Source organism: Manis javanica, chromosome 12 (assembly GCF_040802235.1).
Source record: "Manis javanica isolate MJ-LG chromosome 12, MJ_LKY, whole genome shotgun sequence".
Taxonomy (NCBI): domain Eukaryota; kingdom Metazoa; phylum Chordata; class Mammalia; order Pholidota; family Manidae; genus Manis; species Manis javanica.
This window is the reverse complement of record NC_133167.1, coordinates 3371445-3395488: the sequence shown is the minus strand read 5'-3', so window position 1 is coordinate 3395488 and position 24044 is coordinate 3371445. Positions and strand designations below refer to the sequence as shown.

General features: G+C 47.3%; 1 long non-coding RNA gene across 1 annotated transcript; it reads left to right on the top strand.

Annotated features, from left to right (window-relative positions):
* The first annotated feature begins 12958 nt into the window (after positions 1–12958).
* Positions 12959–17845, top strand: LOC118970780 (uncharacterized). Its single transcript, XR_005058881.2, has 3 exons — positions 12959–13074; positions 15464–15577; positions 17713–17845. It is a non-coding gene; the product is annotated as an uncharacterized lncRNA (long non-coding RNA).
* The last annotated feature ends 6199 nt before the right edge of the window (positions 17846–24044 follow it).

Genomic DNA, 24044 nt, shown 5'->3' with positions numbered 1-24044 from the left:
GAGAAAGGCGACAGCAGTGTCTGGGCTCCTTGGCCGCATTAGCCAGGAAGTCACTGGCCCACTGTCACATGATGCCTGGGGTCACGACATGCCAGTCCAGTTTAATGTCTGGGTGCTTCTTTTCCACCTTCCTCCTTCCATCCCTCAGCCCCTACCCTCTCAGCCCTTGCCCAGGAAAGCAGGGGGGTGTTAATGTGATAATACAGTAGGAAACTAGGTTCCAAGTCCAAGTTTACTGCCAGATAACAGGTTGACCTCAGGATGTGGGGCCTCAGTGCCCCACCAAACAACAGCCGCACGGGACCTGCTCCACCCAGGTCCCCCTGACTCTCCATAATGAGGCACAGAATACCTTCTGGTGCCAGTGATTCAAGAGCCACTCTTCTGGGGTCACCAAAGCATCTTGGTGGGTGGCCTTGTTGTCAAGGCTGCTTACGGCTTCCATACACGTGTGGGTAGCTTTCATCCATTTCAGGCAGGGCTGCAGATGGGTTTTCCTTTGCCAGCTTTGCTGACTGGTACAGAGACGGTTGTTAAGACACAGTTACTCTCAAAGGACTTAGACTCTGGCTGGAGAACTCACACTCCAAGTCCCCCCAGTGGGAGAAATCAGACAGAATCAGAAACATCATGCTCTGGGTCTTACTTTTCAGCTTTGTCCTGCTTCACAGGGAGCCTGTGAAGATCCAGAGGGAAGCTGCTATAATAAAAGTGGCATTGCTCAGGGCCCGACCGTTCCCACCAGTGCGTGGCCTAGGGCTCCTGGCTCCGCCACTGCAGCGTCTCCAGGGTTTGTCCCACTTTGAGAGGACCCAACAAGTAAGGGAGGCCGAGGCAGCCAGCGAGAGCCCTGGAGAGCCCACCAGGATGCTTCGCAGGAGGGATTGCTGTCCTTAGTTGCCGTCTTCAGGAGCGTAGATGTGTTAAACTATTTTGATGCCAAAAGTGACAACATGAGCCAGGGCTCCCGGAGAACAGAGTCAGCTTCCTTGAGAGACAAAAACGAAGAGACAGCAGCTGCCACAGACCAGAGAGCCCCTCCTTTCAAGCACCAGAGGGGCCCAGAAAGAGGAGGTTCTCACATAATCGGACTCTTGATACACTGACCAGGGAACTGAAGTACTTGTCAGAACTCAGGCATTGTGTCAGGGGCAGGTTCTAACTGGAGGGTAATAGCCATTTCTTTTACGGCTGCTGAAATTTCAACATCTTTCGCCATTAAGACAAGACGGCCCAGAGGCAGTGTTACAAAGAGAGTGGTCTAACTCTTAGCAGAACTGGCTAATGTTACCCGGGCTCCTTCAGAGTGACTAACCTCCCACGGATAGAGAATGGAGCCTCATAAAGCTCAACATCCCTTAAGTCTCTCACGTGCTTCTTTCAAGTGGCCTGGCTAAAATCATTTAGGAAGTTAGAAATTCAAACATGACCTCGGTGGATACAAAACAACTTAGTCTTGTCCTTTTAATTTTCATGGAAAAGAAGCTAAGATAGAATGTCTAACTACCTCCGATGGGAATGCAGGGGTGCAATGGGAGAGGAATTCAGTGAGAGGAGTCGTCAGTCCATCCTGCCAACCCAGAGCAGGCAGCTTTTCCACTCGGGGCTGACCTCCAAGCAGTTGGACATCTGCAGCATCTGTTTACCTGGTAAGAGTGACCCAGCTTTTGGAGCTCACCTGAGAAGTCCCTGCAGAACTGAGAAAATGCTACCATGTCTGCTAGTAAACTGACCACTGGGATACCTGGAGCTTCCAGCATTCCAGCTCTGACCCTTGGCCTTCTGCTGTCCTCCTGCTGAATTAGGCTCTCAGGTGGCACCTCTGATGAAATTGTCACTGAGGACCGGGGCACGCCCACTGCTGGTCCCCTCCCACCGGTCCCTAATGCTAACTCTGCCTCAGCCACAGTCCGTTCCCTGGTCAGCACCTGCTAAGCCTTAGGAGCAGAATACCATGAACTCATCAGCAGAACCCCAAGCATCTGCCCACCTTATACAAAGCCATGCACTCCATTGAGCTCAGCACTGGCCTCCACTGAGTCTTGTTATTACTTTTAGTCTCCAGCACAAGGCCTGTGCAAGCTGGGTGCTCAGCAAATGTCCTTTGAATAAGTCCCCAGAAGAAAACCTGAGTGCGTGCATTGGGACCTGGAAGTGGGGGATGGAGGGAGGGCCAGATTTGCATAAAGATGATTTAGAAGTACTTGCCTTCAGTGAATTTATAATCTGGCAGTAAAGAAAAGAAAAGAAAGAATTATAATATACAGCAGTATGACAATTTAACTGCCTAAGAGTATGCAAAGAATGATAAGAGCAATTCCATTATCCTTGGGTTCATACAATGTTTTAATTCTAAATCTTGGGAAATATTTGTGAAAATGGCATTTAAGCTAGGTCTTTCACTACAGGTGGGAATTCTAACAAGTGATCTAACAATGCACTTGAACAGGCATTTTTAGACATGGTTTCTCACTCAGCACTTAAACAGTTTGGAGAGGCTAGATAGATAGATGATAGATGATAGATACGTAGATGATTGATAGATGGGTAGATGGATAGATATAGATGATAGATAATAGATAGATAGATAGATAGATAGATAGATAGATAGATAGATAGATAGATACTTAGTTAGATAGATAGATAGATGAGAGAGAGAGAGAGAGAGAGAGAGAGAGAGAGAGAGAATGATTTTTTCAGCCACCAGTGCTATTGCAATGCCAGTAACTAAAACTTGTTTGACCAGCACCAAGTTCGTAGACTTCAGACTTTTTCTTACAAGCTTTACCTGCTATTGCTAACTGCTCAAGGTACCCTAATGGGCAGTCAGACCATGGCCAAGATTAAGGAATTCTTTGTAATTTGCTAGTCAGTCTCTAAACATCAGGGAGACACCAAATGGGCTGTAATTATGATTTGAATACCATGACATTCTTTGTCCCCTTCTGGTTCCCTACTATGCTCCTGTGTTCTCAGCCAAGAGTCATCTTTTGAAGTCCATGACTTCCCTAACTTCAAAGTTTTCTCAGTGCCTAAGTAATGGGAGGTTCTCAAGGTGGAAATACTAAACGTGTATTATACCATGTACAGCATAAATAATATACATCCAAGAGCATCCAGGACCTCAAAACATTCGTGTGAATATCGGCAGCAGTTGTGAAAGTCCACCCTAGGATGATGTCCTTATAAACATCAGAGTAGGGGAAACTTTGGAGGGGGAGCCTTGCTCATTCATATTGGATTATATCAATTTTACCTGCACAATACATTCAAGACAAGACCCTCTGAATGTGCTCCAGTGAGCCTCCTGTGCAATCATGCAACTGTGTTCAACATAGGAAGCAAAATACTTCACCCCATTATTTTATGGGGCGTTTCATCCAAGATGCTTCCAAGAAAGTTTAAACCCTTGAGACTTTATAAGTATTTTTCACTAGGACACTATTGTTTGGTGGAGCCTCCTTTTGACACATTGCTTTTCTAAATAAAGGTACAATAACAGCGGTGACTGTAAGCCCGGGTACGGGGCACTGTCTGTGGCTACTGTGAGGCTCCATGCCTGTGCACCTCTCAGTTAACCTTCAGTAGGGCCCCATTTCAAGATGACCTGGAAGAGACTTTGCCTAGATCAGCAACTAGTAACACAGGGACCCAAAGTTGGAACACAATCAAAGCCAACATTTTTCCTCTTCTCTGTAAATTCGGACTTCCTATCCTATTTTCCTATAATGAGAAAAATTCTACTGATTGATCCAAATCTTAGAGATATATATATATATATATATATATATATATATATATATAGTATTTTATATATGTATATATATATATATACACACACACACACACACATATATATATATATATACATTTTACTTCTCTAGTATTTTAATCTAAGGCCATTACAAGTCTATACATCAGTAAATATTTCATTTCATGAAATGGGAGGCTGTAGTATTTTCATTTGACAAGTTGTAAGCTCAGTCAGACAGAATCAAATCATTTCCCTTAAGCTCATTACAGGCAAGTAGCCTCATCACCTTTAAAAAAAAAGGCTCCCTTCTTCATTAGCCCTCCTGACAAATATCCTCTGCATTTTTATTGCTGTTTCCAATATTTGGTTCTGTTGACGATTTTTCTCCCAGATGTTCTTAATTTGGACATTATTTTCCGTTGCACATAAGCCCTTCAGTTCTGTAAACACTGACTTCAGTATTTTCCATAGCTTGGAGAACTTTATAGTGGTCACTTCAAACATCACTATGGAGTTTTCCCAGCTTCCTTGCAATTATTCTGTAAATTTGCAGCTGGGCGGTACGTGCTGCTGGCTCCGTGTACCATTTTTTCTCAGACTGGTTGTTTGGAAGTGCGTGAGACTGTGTATGCTTTCAGCATGTACTGGGATATTCTTCCAGTGTATATGGGGGTAGCTCTTATGAATGAATACGTTTCCAGTTAATTTCTCCTTCATGTTGGAATCTTCATGGTTGATTTTAAAAAGACCTCCACCAGCTGTCTTCAGAGTACCATCTTGACCCAGCACCTTGGGTCGTGCTTGACTTTGAACCTTTCAAACACACAATGCCCTTGCACCCTCCCGCTCACAGTCCAGCCTGCATTCGCTCGTCACCCCTCTGCTCCAGGGCCCCCACAGCCTTCCTCGAGCGGAGTTCACCCCTGTGACGCCTTTCCGCCCCAGCGCTATCTGCCCTGGGGTCATTTTAATTAATATGTACTAATAACCATGTTAATATTAACACATCATGTTAATTAGTAATAAATCAATTTTGTGTCTTCTAAGGACATAGTCATATAACCTGACTTTTAAAAAATTATATTCATCCAAAGTTACACAGATATTTTATTTTGCACTGCTTTACCAACCGAAAGCTATACAAGACAACAATTAAAATATCTTTCCACGTTCATTCCTAAGAGCAATTGCTTCATTTTGGTGTTAACGTTTCATACAGCAAGAAAATGTCATTCATTATCCTATAAAAAAATATTAGAATGCTATAATTTAAATCAACGGTGGACATGAAAAAATCTCATTAAGGCATCTGACCCCTCTTGCTAATATGAAAGTTTCATTGATATGAGGTCTAACACGTTTTCATATGATGTTGATAAATAACATGTTTACAAATGGCTCACATAATGGATTTTTAACAACTTTCTTGGGAAATAATTTTATGTTCCCTTAAGATTTTCCTGCCACTCGTCTTAAATTTCCTTTCGACAGAGTTGATGGTTCAATAAGGTACTAATTTCATAAGTACTTTACATCACCAGCGTGTTGCTGGCATAAAGGGCCATGAAACTTCAGGGCAGGAAGGACCTCCAAGGTACAAAAATCACGCAGACCACACGGTCAGGACCTTCTCTGTTCAATTCAGACGAAATTGTCTGTTGTTTATTGACCCGAAAACAGTCTCAGCATATTTTAAATGGAAAGGATCCATTTTGTAAAACAGTAACTGATGGGGGGTGGGGGTGTCTGTCTGTGTTGTCTGTTGGTCAGAAATGACCCCGTTAGCTGCTCATCGCTGCGTCTGCTGGACCACCGCTCACTTGCGGCGACGTGTGCCGAGCAGGGCCCCCTGCCCTGGAGCGAGAAGCCTCCTTGGCCGGCGCTCCCCTGCATCCATTGCTGTCTTCCCCACCTGCCCAGGGGGTGGCCGGGAAGCACCTGCATTCGCCTTTTGTTGCCCCCGTCACGTGATGCATTTCTGTAGCTGCTGGTCACCTCCGCTTCTTGCCTTTGTCTCTGTTCATTAAAAAGTGCGTGTTTTGTCTGAGATCTTTACCCAGTGGCTCTTCTCCAGGAAAGAGGTTGGGAGTCAGGGACCTTGCTGTATTTTTTCTTTCAGTTTTGCCTTTTCAGGATAGGGGATATTTCCCTCAAGAAAAAGGAAAACTGGTCAGAGAAGGTGCCAGTATACTCCCATACCAGACCTGACAACCTGCCCGGTCCTCACACTTGCCCTGACCAGCCTTCTCACTCGCATGTGCTAGTTTTTTTCTCAGGGCCACTCTGTGCCTCCTTGCGCATCGGTGTCCAGCCCCCCGCCCCCTTCTCACCCTCTCCAGGTCAGACACGCTTCTCCACGTCTGGATCCCAACTGCAGGTAGGGCTCCTGCACTCCCCAGTGAACTCCCAGCCTAATTTCCATAAGGACATGACTGAGCTCCCTCCAGTATCCCCAAACATTGCACAGCCATACAGGCAGACTTGTCTTCCTAAACCCTAGAAAAAAACTATAGAGAGTAAATTCCTAACTCCACACACCATCTGGACCAGCCTCAGCTCTGAACCAGCCACACCACCTGATTAAGATGTGCCAGGAAGAGAATCCTGATGGGCAGATAGCACAGTATTAAAGGTTATTTCTAGGAGGTGTGGATGATGTTAATTTTTTCCTTTTTACTTATCAGCATTGTTTTGATTTCCTTCAGGACCTATTAACATTTTGCAATAAGTTACTTATTATAATTGAGATGTGGACTGCTGATAAAGGCGGCATCAGTGAGAATGAAGAGAAAGGGAAAGACTTGAGAGTTGCTAAGGCATTGACCCGGCGACCCCCCAGGGGTGAGGGAGACACCGACCCCATAGCTGGTGAGCAGTGATGTAACACACAAGCATGCGCGTACAGGGGAAGGATGTGTGCCAGATGCCAAGGGCACCCTCAACACCCTCTCCTCACCTCTCCCATTGTGCAGTGACCAAGTGGTTTGGGGCGGTGACTTGGTTCCCCCTCTGGGGGTGCCCATTCCACCACCAACCTAAGTCAGTCAGCTGATCCCATGCACCTGGCTCACCTGTGGTTCAAGTAGCACAGTTCTGAGCCAATCCATGCACAACATGCCCTTGGCTGTGGGCTTCACTTCCAGGGTGATCCAACCAGCATAAGTCCCCAGATTTCTGCTTGACGGCTGTGGGAAGACCTCCCCTCTCCCATGACATGTGCTTAAGGAAGCAGGTAGCCCAGTCTGCAAGGTGATCCTCCTATGCCCATGAAAGCAGCCACCTTTGAATGAGGCTGATATAACAGAAGGCCAAGCACCCAGACAGGAACAAACCGGCTCCTTGATGGCAGTGTGGAACCACTGGATTAGCTGATGCAAAGCCCATCCTGCCACTGGGCTTTCCAGTTTAATGAGCCAATCCACGGCCTGATTGTTTAAAGCATCCTAATGAATGCAGAGCTAATAAGGAGTGGGGGTGAGGTAAGAGATGAGAAAATTAGATCATTTGGGGAGATTATGAAGTCTGAATTCCTGTGAGATATGTAGCCAGCACATCCAGGAAGCAATTAGAAAGTGCATCTTGAGCTCAGAATAGAGGGTTAGGCTCAGAAAGGGATTTGGGAGTTTTCAGAATACATATCAGTCAGCCATTGCTGCGTAACAAACCATCTCCTAGACCTCAAGCATATGTGCATACAAGATGGTGCATAGATCAGTAGGCCGATTAGGGTGGCTCTGCTCATCTCTCTAAGCTGGGCTGGGCTTGGGGTCCAGAACATAAATTTAGTTCAGGCTTATTCTGCAGATTTCTCACTTTTTTGGGACCCGCAGGCCACTTCCGGCATGTTCTTCTCTTTTTGATAACAGAAGTACAAGGGAGCACCCCAGCCCTGCAAGCACATTTACAGTTTCTTGCCTACATGGTATCTACTAACATTCCATCGGCCAAGCAAATCACGGCCAAGCCCAACTTCAGTAGACTGGGGGCACAATTCTGCCCCTACTTCCAAGTCTTATTGGAAAGGGTGTGGTCACAAGAACACCCCAGAACGTGGACATGCTTTCCTCCTGGGCCTCTGGACCTTCGCAGCTAACCTCCTCATGGAAATCAGAGGAGGGTGCAAAGCCAGCACTCAGACTAGTTGTTTATCTCTGTCCACCCCACCATGCCCGGGACACCCTGCCCAGCTGGTGAGGGCCCGTGGCAAGATCTTGACCTGCAGCCCAGAGATACAGGAGAACTAAGCATGATTCAGGGACAGAGGGAAGCAGCAACCGGGAATGGGCCAAAGCCAGAAAACGGGATAGGCCCGGAGCAGACGCAGCGGTCTAGACCTCCTCCGGGAACAACTCCTCACAAACCAAGTGACGGCATGCACGCTCCCTCAGAAAACACCCACATGTGCAGAAACCCCCGGGATAATTTCTGGGGTTTCTGGTGCCCCGAAGTACTCCCTGGACCTCAGACTAATAAGACCAGAATGTCTGACCCTTTTGAACAGACTCAAGAGCGAGTCAGGTAAGTACTGACTCTGTGGCCGCCGTCCACACCCATCCTCACCCCCTTTCAGGCAGTGGTAGTAACACAGTCTCACACCCCCTCTCCCAATCCTGTCTTTCCCCAGAGGACGCCCTCCCCACTTTGCCCGCCTCCCCCTGTTTCCCTCCGTCCCACCCCCCGCACCCCGCCTCCTAACTCCAGCACTGGGCCCTCTGCATGACAGACCCCTCCCTTCAGGGACATCAGTCACCCTCCTCCATGCCGTCACGCCGCTCTGCTGACCCTCTGGTCAGAGCCCTGTTTCCACTTCATGGGCCTAACCCCAAGAAACTGTCAGTCTCCTCGGCAGGAGAGGGCCAGTGCCCTGCTGGGCTTCCCCTGCCGGAGCCAAAGGCTGGCAGCAAGGCAGCAAGAGCGGCTCAGACACACCGACGGGGAGGTCGGTGCCCGCACGGCTCAGGCACTGGCTCTGGTTGGCTTCATGACTCTGCAGCACGACTAAGCGGCATTTACTGCTTCCGAACTCAGAGCTGGGTACTTTACAAAAGCCTGCTAAGATGACGCGGCCTTGAGTGGCCTAACGAGCCCTTTCATGAAATTACTTCTGGAACGTGAGGCACCCAGTGCCCCAAAACATCTCTAAAACTCTTCCTTCTCTGGAAACCAATTGTCTTTGCTTCTCGTGGTAAGTTTTACGGTGGCCTTTGGCAAAAAGCATTTCAGTTCTATTGGACCCAAGCCACAGGCATAAACTGGCTGGTTTAAGGTAATACCTCCAGGGGCCAGCCTGGGGTGGACGGGGAGGGGCTGGCAGGACAAGAGCTGAGGGTCTGCAGGGCCCTGGAGAGGGTGGGTGGTGGGCCTGGTGCACAGCTGGTTAACATGCAGAATTGAAGCCAGTCCTTCTCAGCTAAGACTATCTCACAGGTGGTCCAAAAGCAGCGACCCTCAGGGAGCAGATGTGGGCATTCAAGAGTCAGTTTCTCCAAGGGCTTCCTCTGGTATCTCCAAGTGTCCCAGAAAAAGGCGACACCTCAGCTCTGGAGAGGAATGGCCTTCAGCCCTGGGGAGAGGAGGCCTCACTCAGGGTGCACATTTGGGGTGTAGGGCCCTGGGCTCAGTGCCAAGGGCAGGGCCAGCATAGGGGGGTGTTGCTCTTGCTCTGTAGCCTGGCCCCTCAAAAAGCAGCTCCAGCCCACAGCCACCGAGTAGACTCAGAGCAGGGAAAGGAGAAGGCAGCACTGAGGTGCGTCTGTAATCCCACCTGGGGACAGTCTGATCTCCATCCAGGACAGAGTGGAAGTCAGACAGTGCCAGGACCCCGTACGAGGGCACAGGCACCTCCCGGAGCCAGGCGGTGCGGGGAAACGGCCCCCGGAACATGCCCCTCGGCTCTGAAGCTTCCCTGGGCTCCCCGCCTCACTCAGAACACCCCTCACTGTGCTTCCAAGGCCCCACCTGGCCTGGCCTCTCGGCCCCTCTGGCCCCGTCTTCTAAGTCCCCTCTCCTTCTCTCCCCACCCCTCACCCTGTGCTCCATCCTGCTGGCTTCCCTGCTCCAACCTCAGGACCTTCCTGCATGCATCCTATTTCTGGGACACCCTCCGCCACAGAGCCGAGGGAGGGGCTTATTCCTGCAGGTCTCGGCTCCAGCACCACCCTCACGGGGGGGGCCAGCTTGGACGCCTGTGCTAAGTAGCCATCTCCTTCCTCAGCTTCATTTCCCCGCTGCCTGGAGCCCCAGGGGCATTGTACACATCTGCTCGTTCATTTGCTGGTTCTCGGGCCCCCTCTCCCCACACCTCACCAGAACAGAGGCGCCCCCAGGGTAGGGACTTGGATGTGCCCACGGCTGTGCCCCCAAATATTTGCTGAATGAACAACGAAATACTCCCTGGCCACCCTCACATCGGAGCACGCGGATTCCCTCTTGGTCAGCTGCCGAGGGTCTGCGTCGACCTCCTTTTCCATTTGTGCAGGTTCCTGGCAAAGCCCGTGGACGCATGTCTGACTGGCCCTCCTTTTTTAAGCTGTGTCTAAAGCAAATAGTCAGAATCAGGCCCCCAGAGCCCACTTGGTTACCCTCTGTGTGAAATGCCTCCATGTGACCGTGAGTCAACAGCCTGGCTATGGCTCTTATCAAGGCCCAGAACAGGAGGGAATATTTTTGTTCTTCTTGCACTTTTTATTCTTAATAAACTGCTATAGGCTTAAAAGGCATCAGCTTTGCCAAATGTCTTATTTGGCTTGCCTACTGTGTAATCGCCATTTTTAATGGTCACACAGTTTAACTGTACCGCATAGGCCTCCCAGAGGACACTTGGGCCAGTGTTCGCTTCTTTGAGCGTATTGTTATTGTGACGGCTAAAGGGGTGTGGTCACATCAGGAGACGAAGTTCTGCGTCTTTCTGGAAAATTACATCTGAAACCAAACATTCTAGGATTTGTTTCCTGGAGCAATGCTTCCCAATTTGTGGGTGGCAAACCCCTGGGGGATATCCGAGCTCTTTTCTACTTTAAGAAGCCCAGCAGTCAGTCTGGCCACCCCGTGCTACTTGCACAGAAATGTCATGGACCAAAGCTTGCCTGTCTTTTAAGTATGTCCCCATGCGCTTTGGGATCAATCAGCTGTGGCTGCAGGGAAGTATTTTCGTGTCATATTTTTTAGTCTGTACTGACCTACACCCAGGGTCACGTGGAAGGTGCCAAACTGCAAACCTCACAGGGATCTTCGTACGTAGGAGGATTTAGGACAACTGCCCCATAGTTTGGAAGCTTCAGGGGAAACTCAGTATATTCAAAGTGAGATGTTTATTGTCAGAAGTTCATGGAGACACATGAGGGAGAAGCTGAATGGGGAGACTTCGTGCTCACAGCAAACAAATACCTGGGAATTTCATCGGTCAAGTCCCTTGTCTTCACTTTTTGATTACCTTCTGGTGGTGTAGCAACAACACAACAGGGAGACTGCAGCCTGCCTTCAGCTTGCAGCACATCCCTAACGCTAAGATACATGGGGCTGTGCTGGACACTTAACTGCTTGCTTTTAACTCAATAAGCACATGTATTTCTGTGGAAGACTGGTTTCTGCATGCGTGGCAATCACTCGCAGGCACTTCCTTATCTGTCCCTGCCTCCCTGAGTTGGCCTCTGAATAAAGCTGCCTTCTGATTGATGGGCAGTCAGTACTCCACGCTGGGGCCTGGATTCCAGAACGCGCAGCAATTACAGATGGAGGGAGTCCAAACACAGCTGTGCAGCAGGAGGGCTGACACATGGGCGTGAAGCTAGGGCCCACCTAGGGCCCTAAAACTCAGATAGGCAGCATCCACGTGAGTGGGACAAGACTGCGCACCTCTGAAAGAAGCAGACAGCCATGGACATTTTATATCAGCTCACTTAGGGTCACTGCTAAACTCAGTTACCCTTGATATTCAAGACCTGTGACTATCAAGACGTGCGTGTGTGTGCGTGCGTGCGTGTGTGTGTGCGTGTGTGTGTGTGTGTGTGTGTGTGCATGTGCGTGTGCAGGTGTGGCTGCAGACACTCCATTCTGCTATTGGTGCATTGCTTCCACTCTGCCATGTGGAGGCTTGGTTCCAGCCTGGTACAACCCGGGTGGGAAAACCCACCTGAAGGATTGCCATCTGGTCCACTGGCTTCTTCACCAGGCGCAAGCAGAGAGGATCAAAAGCCTGGGCAGATGGAAATATGGACCCACCACCTCCTTCAGTCAGAGCAGTCAGCTTCCGTTTGTCTGTCAAACTTATTTTGTTATTCATTTATTTGTATTGTATCAAAGTTCTACCTGCTGTTAAGGAAAAAGTTTGAAATCCTCTGCTCTAGTCTAAATTTGACAGAAATGTAAATAATTTTCTTAATTTTATAGAAATAAACTGCTCCCTGAGTCAAAAAAGCATTCATTCTATGAGTGATTAAAAGGCCAAGCATACAGTGATTAGTTCTAAAACTTTTGAAAACTAATGAGTTTTTTGAATTTTACCAATATTGTAGTTTTCTGAGTAATTAAAGCAAAGACGTAAGTTTTCTGGTGTCATGAACATGAGGTGGGACAGAGGAAAACCGTACAGGCGGTAGAATCAGGTGACGTGGACCCAGAGGTCCCGGGCCTACATCCTGAGTCGTCCGTTCCAGAACGCTGCTGACGCCCAGCTGCCCACGGCCTGTCCCACAGGTTTCCAGATCTCACTGACAAACTGAATTATTTCCCACCCCATCTCCATTGCATCAGCACCTCCAGAGTTCCTGCATCTGGAAACCGAGGCACCCACAGGGAGCAGCAGCTGAGGACCTGCACACCTGAGCACCTTTTCCATCCCCTCACGCCACCCCCTTAATTCAGCACTGCCGCCCTCCTGCCTGAACTACTGTGGCACTTCCTGGTTGGTGTTCATGCATCTGAACCCATTTCTTCCAATACCCCTCCCCCTATCAACATCAATTCATCTGAAACTGCAGATTGCTAGCCTCCTCAACTGCTTGAAATCCTTCACCGACTCCTCACTGCCTCCAGATTCCAGTTACAGCTCCTCAGGGGGATGTACTTGGCCCTGCCCACCCCTCCAGGCCCACCCCTTTCCCGATATCCCACCCTTTCACCTGACACCCCACCCATGGGGCACCCCTGACGTAAGCCAGGCCGCTGTGTCTGCTGGGTGGTGCTGTTTCCTCTACACAAAGTCCCACCCGTCCCTACCGTGGCCTCCAGAAAGGGGCCTTGTTTGTTTTCGCAAGCCCGATCCAGTTTAAGTCCTCAAGGCAGCGTCCCCTGCTTGCCACAGAAAAAGAGAATCTCTCAGGGTAAGTACTGCGTTCTTCACTCCGCACTACGTATTTTCTTCACGGTACCTAGCACAATGCTGAATGGAGTGGTATGTGGTAAACACTTGTGCAATAGACGAATGAGTGAAAATATCCTCAGGTTGTTACAGTAGAATGTCCTGCTGCTGTAAATAGGAGCTTTGACAGCCCCTGGACCCACTTTAGCAAAGACTTGCTTTATTCAAGCAGGTTGAAGAGGAAAGTTTCCTTGAAGAAAATGTTTCAATATCTCAAACTAACTCTATTTTGTAGGATATTTTTAGTTAATTAGAAATAAATAACGGCAACATTATGATTATCACAAGAGGAATTTAATATTGGGTCTGAAACAGAATTAAGTTCTACTAGCTAAAGATGATTTCCTAAGAGAGTCAAAAGAAATGGCCATTTGGTTACACCGTTAGTAGAGGAGAATAAAAGTATTTATCACCCAGAGAGAAAGAAAACTTCTCAGAATCTCCAGCCCTGTTTTTTCTTTTGATTCTTTTAAATTATAAAATATGAATAAAGAGAGGAAAGCCTGGAATTGCAAAATAGTTTAGAACAAGTGAAGGTAGGCAGACCCCAGGGGGATCCGTGAAGCAGCTTCCCAGCCCGTCGGGAAGCTCGCAGCCCCGCTTCCTGGAGCCCCGCCCAGCTCTGCTGCCCCATCCCCTCTGCCCTAGGGAGAGCCTAATTAGATCTATTTACATTAGGATCCCGGTGCTTGTGCAATTAGGCATTTAATAATTATTTGAAGTTGATTGGTGATTTTTACAAGTTTGTCAAGATCATTTAAGCCTATGAACTCGAGTTCAGTCCAAACCACAAGCAATTGCTCTTTTACAGTTTCGATGTGTTTAGAATATGGTCAATTTGTTTTCCCTCTAATTGCACTGGTTTGCTAAACTATTTCCCAATGATTTCTTAGTAATCTCTTGAGTAATGAGAGTCTGAGGCCCCGCCTTTAAAGACGCGTGGACACGTGGACCGTGTCCGTGACCTGCCCTCCGTCAGAGCCTCTTCACGCTTTCACCCAGCGCCTCCTTGGAATGCCCTGTGCTCATCGTTCAGTTTTATCCATCATCCATGTGCCTCTTTTTTCTCACAAGATTAAGGTACTTGTTTACACTAAAGGCTAAGACCCTCTGTCACTAGCCATTGGTAAAGATGGAAATGTGGCACCCGGCAATGACATTTATCTTAGCAGAAAAAGGAATCCACAATAAAATTCTAAGTATGAATCCAGTGCAGGAAAAAGTGAAGCACGGTTTGTATTCCTCAGCCTTTTTTTTTCCATATAAGATCTTTAGGATCCTTCTTACTGCACATATTGTCTCTTCCAAATTCAATTTGATAAATGACTTCCCGGCACCTACCAAAAGCTGCGTCTTCCCCAGCCTGGAGCCGTTAAACCACCACCATGGCATTCCTGTGCTGGGGCTGTCCTTACGGCTTGCCACACGCAGGAGACACGGCAGTGAGTCTGAGCAACTGCTCGTCACCCTGGAGGCTTGCCTCGTGCCAGGCACTGCCCTGCCCTAGCCTCTCGTGGCACCCTTAGGAGGGAGGAACAGTTATTCCCATGCTACAGATGAGCAAAGTGAGGGCAGGAGCGTGTAAGTAATCTACGCAGTCTCTCAGCTGGGAAAAGCAATGACGTCAGGACCTAGGCTCCCACAGGGCCACACCGAAGCCAGACCATCCCTGCCCTGATTACGTACTGGGCTGGCCCTTCCAACCACACCGAGCAGGCGCTGCAGCCTCTCGGGAAGCAAAGCTGATGTGACCCTCGCTTTCTCCATCAGTACCATCAAAGGGGGTTCCCTGCAGGCATGGAGCTCCTTCCCCTGGGCCAGAGACCCATGGACCCCCCCTGCCAGCCATCAGACTCTCTAAAATCTGCCTTTGACTCAATTCTAAGTTCTGGTAACTCCCTTGATTCCTCATTCATTGAAAAAACAAAACAACACCAAAAGTCAGTAAATTAGAACCTCCTTCTCAGAAAGCCCGTGGCCTTGGGAGTGCCTGGATGCTCTGTACACCCCTATGGTTAATTACATCTTTAAAAACCATTTCAGGGGCCACAGAAGGACCACTCACCAACTGCCATGCCAGGAGCTTTCAAACGCAAAGAAGAGACTCCCCCCCACGAGGACCAGGCCCTGCTGACTCAGCAGGCTGGCAGCAAAGCGTTCACAGCAGGTGACTGACTGTCACCCCAGGCTCCCCAGGCCGCAGTGCTCAACAGGTGCACAGCTGTGCATGCCTGCTCCCAAGGCCACTCTCCTTAGTAACTCATCCAAAGCATACATGGCATTGAGGAAACTACCACATGCTTTTTGTATGTTTGTACTTATATGCTTCCCTCCCTCTATTTTTATGAAAGAGAAGAAGAAAAAAAGTGCAGTCTTTGGAATATGCAGCTGTTCATGAGAAAAAGTGGGACATTTAGAAGCATCGACAAATTGAATTTTATTTGCATGCCTCTACAAGTGGTAAGGTAAGACTTTTAAAACTTAAATGAAATTATTTAAGTGCTTGTGTTCATTGACGGGAAACCACCATGTGGCCAATGCCCCAGAGAATTTCTTCTTGAGACAAGAGACCAGTGCCGAAAGAGAGCTTTCTCAGGTGCTTTTTCAATAGTGTATTTTTGTGACGAAGACTGGCCCATTTTGAGGTTTCTTACCTCTAAAGTCAATCCTACGAATCAGACACACCTAATAGTACGTGGCAGGTGTTTTCCTAGATCAAAAGACGATGGTGGTGATTTCCAAGCAAAGAGGGGAAAACTTGAACTTCTTTCAAAGAAAGTCCACCCTTGTCCCTCCCTCGGTCCCTAGTGTGTGTGTGTGTGTGTGTGTGTGTGTGTGTGTGTGTGTGAGAGAGAGAGAGAGAGATCTGTCTACACATAGGTAGAAAGAGTGCCCTTTTAAAGACGGGCCAAATGCTCTCTGTGCCCTGACGAGGTCCCAAGCACACTGCTGTTCGCCTTCTGAAGCCCACTGTCCCCGTCCGCTCAGCCCACAGCACAATATCACAGACTGAGTGGCTTTCACAACAGCCATAATTTCTCACCGCTCTGGAAGCCAGAAGTCCAAGAACAGGGCCAACAGGGTCGGGTTCCGGTGAGAGTGCCTCCCTGGCCTGCCAGCGCTGCCTTGTCGCGGGGTCCTCACCTGGTGGGGGGAGCTCTGGAGTCTCCTCTTCTCCTCTTGAGGACGACAGTTCTCTGGGGCCCCAGTCCCACTTCATTTTACCTTAACCACTTCCTCATAAGCCCTGCCTCCAGTTCAGTCATGTGGGAGAATTAGGGCTACAACATATGAATTTGGGGGGAATCCAATCCAGTCCAGAGGACCCACTTAAAACAGCCTCAGGCCTTAAGTCAGACCTCATGCTCCCCAAATTTCAGAAGGCAGGAGTCAAGCTTCCCAGTGGGTCCCACCTGGCTCAGGTGTGCCAGAGGCATCCCCTCCTGTCCTTCACAGGAGTGGGGGAGGCTCAGAACGTCAGCAATCCCCCCCAGAGCAGTCCCAGCTGTCTCTCCTCCAGCCCCGCTACCTGGTCCCCGTTCTCACAGATCTGGGACAAGGGGTAATGCTGGGAAAAGCTCCTCACCATCACTTCCCATGACCCACTCCAGGGGTCTCCTCTACTCGCTCAGGGAAATCGATTCTTGGCACTGTTTGTGTTGTTCTCAGCTGAGACTCTGAGTTAGGAAAATCTCATTTTAACATCCTGAGACAGTCATGAGCATCTACCAAGTGATAAAAGCAAATTTTAAAAAGAATTTTATGGCTCCATATCAGTTTTGCTTTATTAAAGCAAATATTTATTAAAAAATCCCCAAATGAATAAGCATATTAAAATGGTATGGGAAGTAGAGTTATAAGTGACTCTCATTTTCTTTAGCTTCTCTGTATGTAACAATTACATTTTGCAGTGGACCTATGTTTCCATTATAGTCACAGGAAAACACTGCAAATGCTATTTTTATAAATTTGAAAATAAAATGCAGAAAAGACTATAATGCCATGAGGACTATACTACTCAAACTTGAGTAATTTCCTTTAAAAGGAAAATAACTCTCATGGATTCCCATGGTTGACAAATTCTTTCATTATAATGCTCCCTAAATTTGCACAGACATAAAGCCGATCATAACTCCTTCTTCACCAGCAACTGGCATTTACAGAGGACAAAGGAAAGGCCTTAAAAATAAAATTCAAATCAATGATATCATTAGATATGACTGATTGTTATCTTACTAAAACGAAATTGCCAGTTCTGGGTTTAATAGTAGAAAAATATATTGGTGGCTTTATGTTTACATGTCATTGACTGAAATGTTTCATTGCTTGGCTTGATGGGCCTCTAAATCACCAACAGTATCACTGATGTGATTTACCCTTTTTATTTTTTGTATGTATTCTCCTAGTTATTTTTAACTGCCAATCAATCAGGTTGACAGGACAATCATTTTAAAAGTGTATTCCAAAATGCAATAATAAAAATATAAAACATGCCATTGTTAAAAAGAGAGAGAGAGACATAACAGGTCCCAGATGGAGTCACTGGCCAGGTCCACATCACCAAACCGAGATTTAATGCCTAACGGAATTGTCATTTCAGCCTCTCCCAGGAGTGGACCAGGAGTCAGCCTGGAATTACCTGGTCAGCACTAGTGAGATAGTCTGCCTGGTGGACTCTGGCCATCTACCAAAGTAAGGTGCCCTTGCTAGAAACTTCCTTGTCCCACCCCCCTCTGCCTATAAAGTCTTTCCATGGCGCAGCTCTTCGGAGCTCCATTCTGTCTGCTAGACAAGATGCTGCCCAATTCATAACCCATTAAATAAAACCAATAAGATCTTTAAAATTGCTCAGATGAATTTTGCTGCTTAATGAAAACTCACTCGTGGCCCATCCCTCCATTTCTCGCTGACTGTTCCAACGGGCTGGCTCTGTGTGAAGTGTGTGAAGGTGGGACCTGGCAGACACATCTCTGTGGGTGGAAAGGGACAACCTTGGCTCAGACGCCATTGTCTCCACCCCCAGGTGCTGTGGGAGGTCTGACCTCACCCACCATGCTTTGCTGTCAAACCTCTGCAAACCTCTGCTGCCTGAGCAAAACATGACTTCAAATCTGGTTTCTGCAACAGGATCATCCTCATTCTGAGTATGCCTCCACTCCTATCAGTCCAGCACAACTGAAAAGAACACCACTTTGAAATTCTTAAATTTATCTTAAAATCTTAAATTTTAAATTATATCGAGTCAAAATCTTCACTTGCTAAACAACAGGAAAGTGAAGTCTTCGTCTGTGAAAACAGTCGTGGCTGAGAAGTTGTGTCTTTATAACTGATTAAATAGCCCAACCTGAAACGGTGGCAAACAGGGAAAGATGCCGCCCCAGGACATCAGGCTTATTTTATGGGGCCACTGGACACCGAAGAGGCGATAAATGTAAATGCAGGCCTTGAAATGACATGGAAAGTGGTTTTCCAGATAACCCAAGTAAGTCCGTGCTGACTTTTTTCAGTACCATTAAAATAGAAAGCAAAATGTGAAATACTCATGGGGAACTTGCAGACTGCTGTGAAATTTCTACAACGCTCATTTTTTAAGCTATCTAACCCAGTAATCTGGCAATCCTTGGTGTTCCTCGGCTTGTGGACGCACAACCCCAATCTCTGTCTCTGTTCTCATCCAGAGCTCTCCCTGTGTCTACATCTCTGTGTCCAAATTTCCCTCTTCTCGTGGGAACATCAGTCACACTGGATTTGGGATCCATCCTAATAACCTCATCTTAGTTTGATTACATCAGCAGTGACCCTATTTCCAAATAAGGTCACATTCACAAGTAGACATGAGTTTTGAAGGGGTAGTAGTTGACCCAGCAAAAATATCAATAAATATTTCTTGAGCACCTGTTTAATATATAAAAATAATTTCACGTCTCTTGATTTCTCAGATTTCACATTCCAGTGTGAAAGTTCGAAGAAGCCTCTTAGCATGGAGGTTAGCCCTGTTTCCAAGTCATTAAAGAACACATGAGATTTTTTGGTGTTTTGCTACTTTGGGGTAAAACAGAAGAACTTATTACTCATGCCTTATTCAATTGGCGTTTTTTGAGCACTAAGATACACGACTTACATGCATCTTGGGAGGAATGGGTTTCAATTGTTAAGCAAAGAAAAGGCAAAGCTTGCAGGAACACTGGTTGCCTTTACCTGGGGTCTTAGGGATCGTGATCCAGAAAACAGATCTGGGTGGCTCCCAAATCATGCTCCCCTAATTGCTGACAAGGTTTGGGGTTTCTACAGCCAAACAGCAGGAAGTTGATTCATTTGCATAAGTCATTTTGAACATTTCCTGATTGCAGCCAGCAGAGAATCTCGTACACTATTCAGTTTCTGATAGGCTGCCTTGGCCAAAGCCAGGTAAGGTCCGCAGAAGTCCAGAACAGATGGTGGCTCCAGGAACGTGGGTGGCAGCACGCTCTCCCCGGCATCCTTCTGAGAAATGAGACACTGACTGTGCAGACCCCGTGTCCTCACTGGCTTCCCAACTCCATTTTGGTTGTTTCCTTAGCCATTCTGACTCTAACTAGATTTCAGTCCATCACATTTCACACAATATTCCTAAGACAAGGTCCCTGCCTGAAAACACTCATTTCTTTTCGGTAATAATGTGAAGAGCCCTTGCCAGCCTGGCTCTCAGCTGTCCTGGCCACTCCAGGGGGCAAACTCCCTCCGATTCCCCCATTGCAGGGCAGCAGGAACTTCTGCAGAGAAAATAAGAAAGATGGCAGAGAGTTGCTTTTCTTGGCAAATGGAACCTCTGGAACTTCCCCTGGTAAGTCTAGGGTTTCCACCTGGGACAGAAAGGAAGCCTTCCCATTGGCAGACAGATAGAGAAGGCAACCCTCCTTCGCAGTGAGACAGCTTTCTGCGTGGCCTCAACTACATCAGGTGAAATTTTGAGATGACGGAGGTACAGATCGAAGACAATATTCTCCAGTGGGGGTGATGCTTGAATACTATTGGGCAGTGTTTCCAACACTTTGTCCACATACACATCCCTCATCCATCACTTGATATTTTTCTTTAAGTTGACTCCTTTGAAAATTTAAATGATTTACTCCCATCCTAGGCAATAATATCCATGAACAAAATTGGTTTAATGTTCTAGTTATATGGTTTACCATATTTTCCAGTAATACTTTCTCTAATGCACATGAAAATAACATATAACTTCAAAACAGAAACTGTTCATCTGCCTGCCATCGAAAACCCTCTCAAACACCATCCGTGGAACACTGCCACACTCCAGAAGTGCTGCTTCAATGCGACCTTGAGACGTCGGGTTCCTGCCTTCAACGATGGTGTCCTGGGACCCGAAAGGAAGATGACCTGGATCATAACAGAGGGGGAGGCTGAACACAGTTACTGTGGGGGCCAAGCACATGGAATTCTACAGCCTTGGCTTTGCTGCCAGCTCCACCACTGAGCTCAGAACCTGTCTTCTTTAGACCTCGGATTACTCTTATGCATGATCAGAATAATACCTCGTCACTTCCTGTACTATTGGGAGCACATTCACTCATTCACAGACATTTGTTGAGCACCTCTTACGGGATACCAAGCAAGAACGTTACTGATGCAACATGCATGTGCCCTCAGCCATGGCTGAGTTACTTACTCAGTAAATCTATATACATATTCATCCATACTGCTATTTAGTTACTTTCAATTGCTGTCTTTATTTCTAATTTTCCAATGAAAGAACTGCAGAATACCTGGGCATGTGTGGCCCCTGTTCACAATCAGATGCTAATTTTAATGCAGACTAATTCCTGCTTGCATGGAACTCCCTATCTACTGGACAGCAGAAACGTTCATCAGATGATCTCACAGGTTGATGTATAATCACTCTCCAAGGAATCCCAGGGAGCAGAGAGGGCATCCAAGCAGAGGACACAAAGGCCTGTCCTGGATTAGGAAGCAAATGAGGTGACATATACAAAGCCGTTTGGAGCGGCTCCTTCTCTGTGGGCAGCTGGTGGTGACGATGCATTTGGAACAAGAGGAGGAATCCCCGGTCTCAGCTCCAGCCTTGGCCAGAGGCCCTTCCAGTGGTGCCAGGGAGCGCCCCCCACGCACACTATCTCCTTAGAAGTTGATTGTTTATTAAATCACTCCATGTACTTGGTTACCTGTAGTTCAACTGAATTTGTTTTAATTACTGTGTTTACTCCTACTTTCCCAATTAAGGAACCACTGTGTTTTGTCTGTAAAGGAACGTCTGGGCAGTGCGGCCCCTACAGGTGACTGAGTCACTGTGCTATGGCTCAGCCAGGCTGACCCGGTGGAGTATTTCGGCCATGCAGCCCCAGATGGCGTGTTCTCATAAAGCCCAGCATACATCACCAGCCACCCAACGGGGTGCCCCCGGGGGTAGCTGGAGACACTCCGAATGACTGCACATTGGTGCCTCCCTCGCTGCTGCTCTAACAGAGACTGTAGGGTGATGAATCTGGTAACACAACGGTGATTTAAAATATTTATTTTTACCATGACCTACCTTTCATTCAATTTCACTTCAAAACATCACCTGGAGTTTTCCATGTTGCTGCTATAATCACACAAATGTAAACATTTAGATTATGATTGGGTGACCTAATTACTTTGAAGTTTGTAATGCTTTTTAAAATTTCCCTTTCTTTTATAAAGGCACAGGAAGCGCAGCAGTACTTGTAAAAAAATCACTGCCTATGTCCGAGAGGGAATTTATAATATTTGATGATTTTAGGAACCACTGTGGCTGAGTGCACATTCTCCACTGTTAACAACACAGCCCAGAAAGGAAATTACAGAGGAATCTTTGATGTCAAAGAAAAGCAACTTGAGTGGCAGGGACGGAGATAATGGGTGTCGCTTCCTTAGAGGAGATAGGAAGGACACGGCAGCCAGCAGGGAAGCCTGGCCCTGGCACGCCAGAATCCGTTGTTTACTTTATAATAATACCAAAGAAGCATCCCTAATATTACACTTCATACGATCACACACTCTCTTTTCCCTAGTATATGTTTAGTTCCTTTACAAGAAGATGCAAGCAAACTACTATTTACCACAAAAACTTAAAAACCAACACTAAGAACCCGTTTTTTTAAAAAGAAACAGTCAAAACAAGAATTTTGGCTCAATACATTTTCCCAAAGAAATTGGACAATATGATGCTGGACAGTTGCCCTAGCATTTTCTGTCAATGTTTATTATGTAAATGATGTTATAAAGGAGGCGACCCTTGAAGACTTATAGACTTCGTATCATTTGCATAAAGGAAACTTGTATACTGGAATTTGAGAACTCCAGGAAGATCTGTTTCTTCTTAGTGACGTTTGCCATGTTCTCCCTCATTCATTTATTCACTCACTGAACTAGCATTTGAGAGAACAGGCCAGCCGAGCCAGGCAGGAGGCTTTGGCCACCATCCACGCTCTGTCTACCCACGCTTCAGGCTGACTCAGACAGGCTTGATTACCTGGCAGTTTGCAGAAGCCTATGAGAAAGAAAATGCTCTCAGTGACAGGAAAGGCCAGTTGCAGCCAGGGAAAGAGGTTTTGGAAGTACAAATGAAAGCATTCAAAAGAATATCCACGAAAGTTCTCCGGGCCAACACACTTTGGTACATAAAATTACAGCCCTGAGCAGGGACTGTTCTGCAGACTATTCTGACTCATAAATCAAGGTTCAGTTAGATTTGTCTCTTCTATGTTGTTTAATCTGCTACATTTCAAAGTCTCATGGAAGATTATAATGCTTAAAGTTTTGTTCCTCAAAATTAGGCCCACTTATCTGGTAATTTTTCTTAGGTGAAATAATAAGCTGGCATCTTGAGGATGTCAGATTGCAGTTAACTCCAAGAAGCTAATGACTGTGGTGCTGCCCATCCTTAAGCAACTGCATCGACTGATTAAAACCACAAAGAGTGACTAAGCACCCTCCACATGGAGAAGGGGGAGAGGTTTTTGCAACAAGGGGAGTGACCTTTCTAAGTCCCTAAAAGGAACCTCCAGGGGAAATATTTTGTGCATGACCTTGTGGAGTATCTGGGGAAAGGGCTTGATTACGAGTCTCACCACAACTTCAGGAGGCTCCTTAAAATAAAACAGGGAGAGGGGTCCACTGCAAATATGACACGAGGTGATTTTCTAGAGTATTCTGCCCTCCTGGGACGATCTCCAGTGAGTGCCACACTTGAGCCAGCAACCTTCCAAACAAGGATCAAGGGGGCCATCTGTGTTGTGCAGACACAGAGCAAAAAGGAAGGTGAGCCCTGTCATCCTTTTCCCAAAAATGAGAATGGCAAATCCCCAGGGAAGGTCCAGTCCTACAAGATTAAAGGCCAGAGGCCGGCACTCGCAGCATTAGATTTATAGGAGAATGTCTTATAGACACGGGTAGTTGGCCAGCCCATCTGAACTCATCCAAATGCAGAGAGAAGAAGGCCCAGCGCGGTGAAGGGGGAGAGAAAGCTGTCGGCAAGAAGCCTGTCAGCCTGTCAGTGTGTCCCCGGCTCACTCCCGGCCTCGCACTTCCTGAATAGTCCTCACAGCTCTGTCTAAAGCTCTGACTTACTTTTGAGAAGATAAAAGCCATCAAAAGCCAGGCACTTAGAACATATTTGAAGAGTCACCTTTACCATGGGCCCTCGGGGGTGTTTTGAAACCCTCGGCTGGCTCACTTATCTCAGAGCAAAGGCCCGGCACACACACTGAGTAGTCCTCGGTAAGTGGAGCCGCTGCCCCAGGACAAGACCAAGAATTTGGAAGGAAAGGGGCTACTCTGCAGCTCAAGTCAAGGGCCGACCTCCGAGCTAGAGCTGCGGGCGGGGACACCCAGGGCCCCACGCCCCGTGGGCTGTTTGTGATCTCAGCGCTGTGGCACCAGAGCGTGTCCACA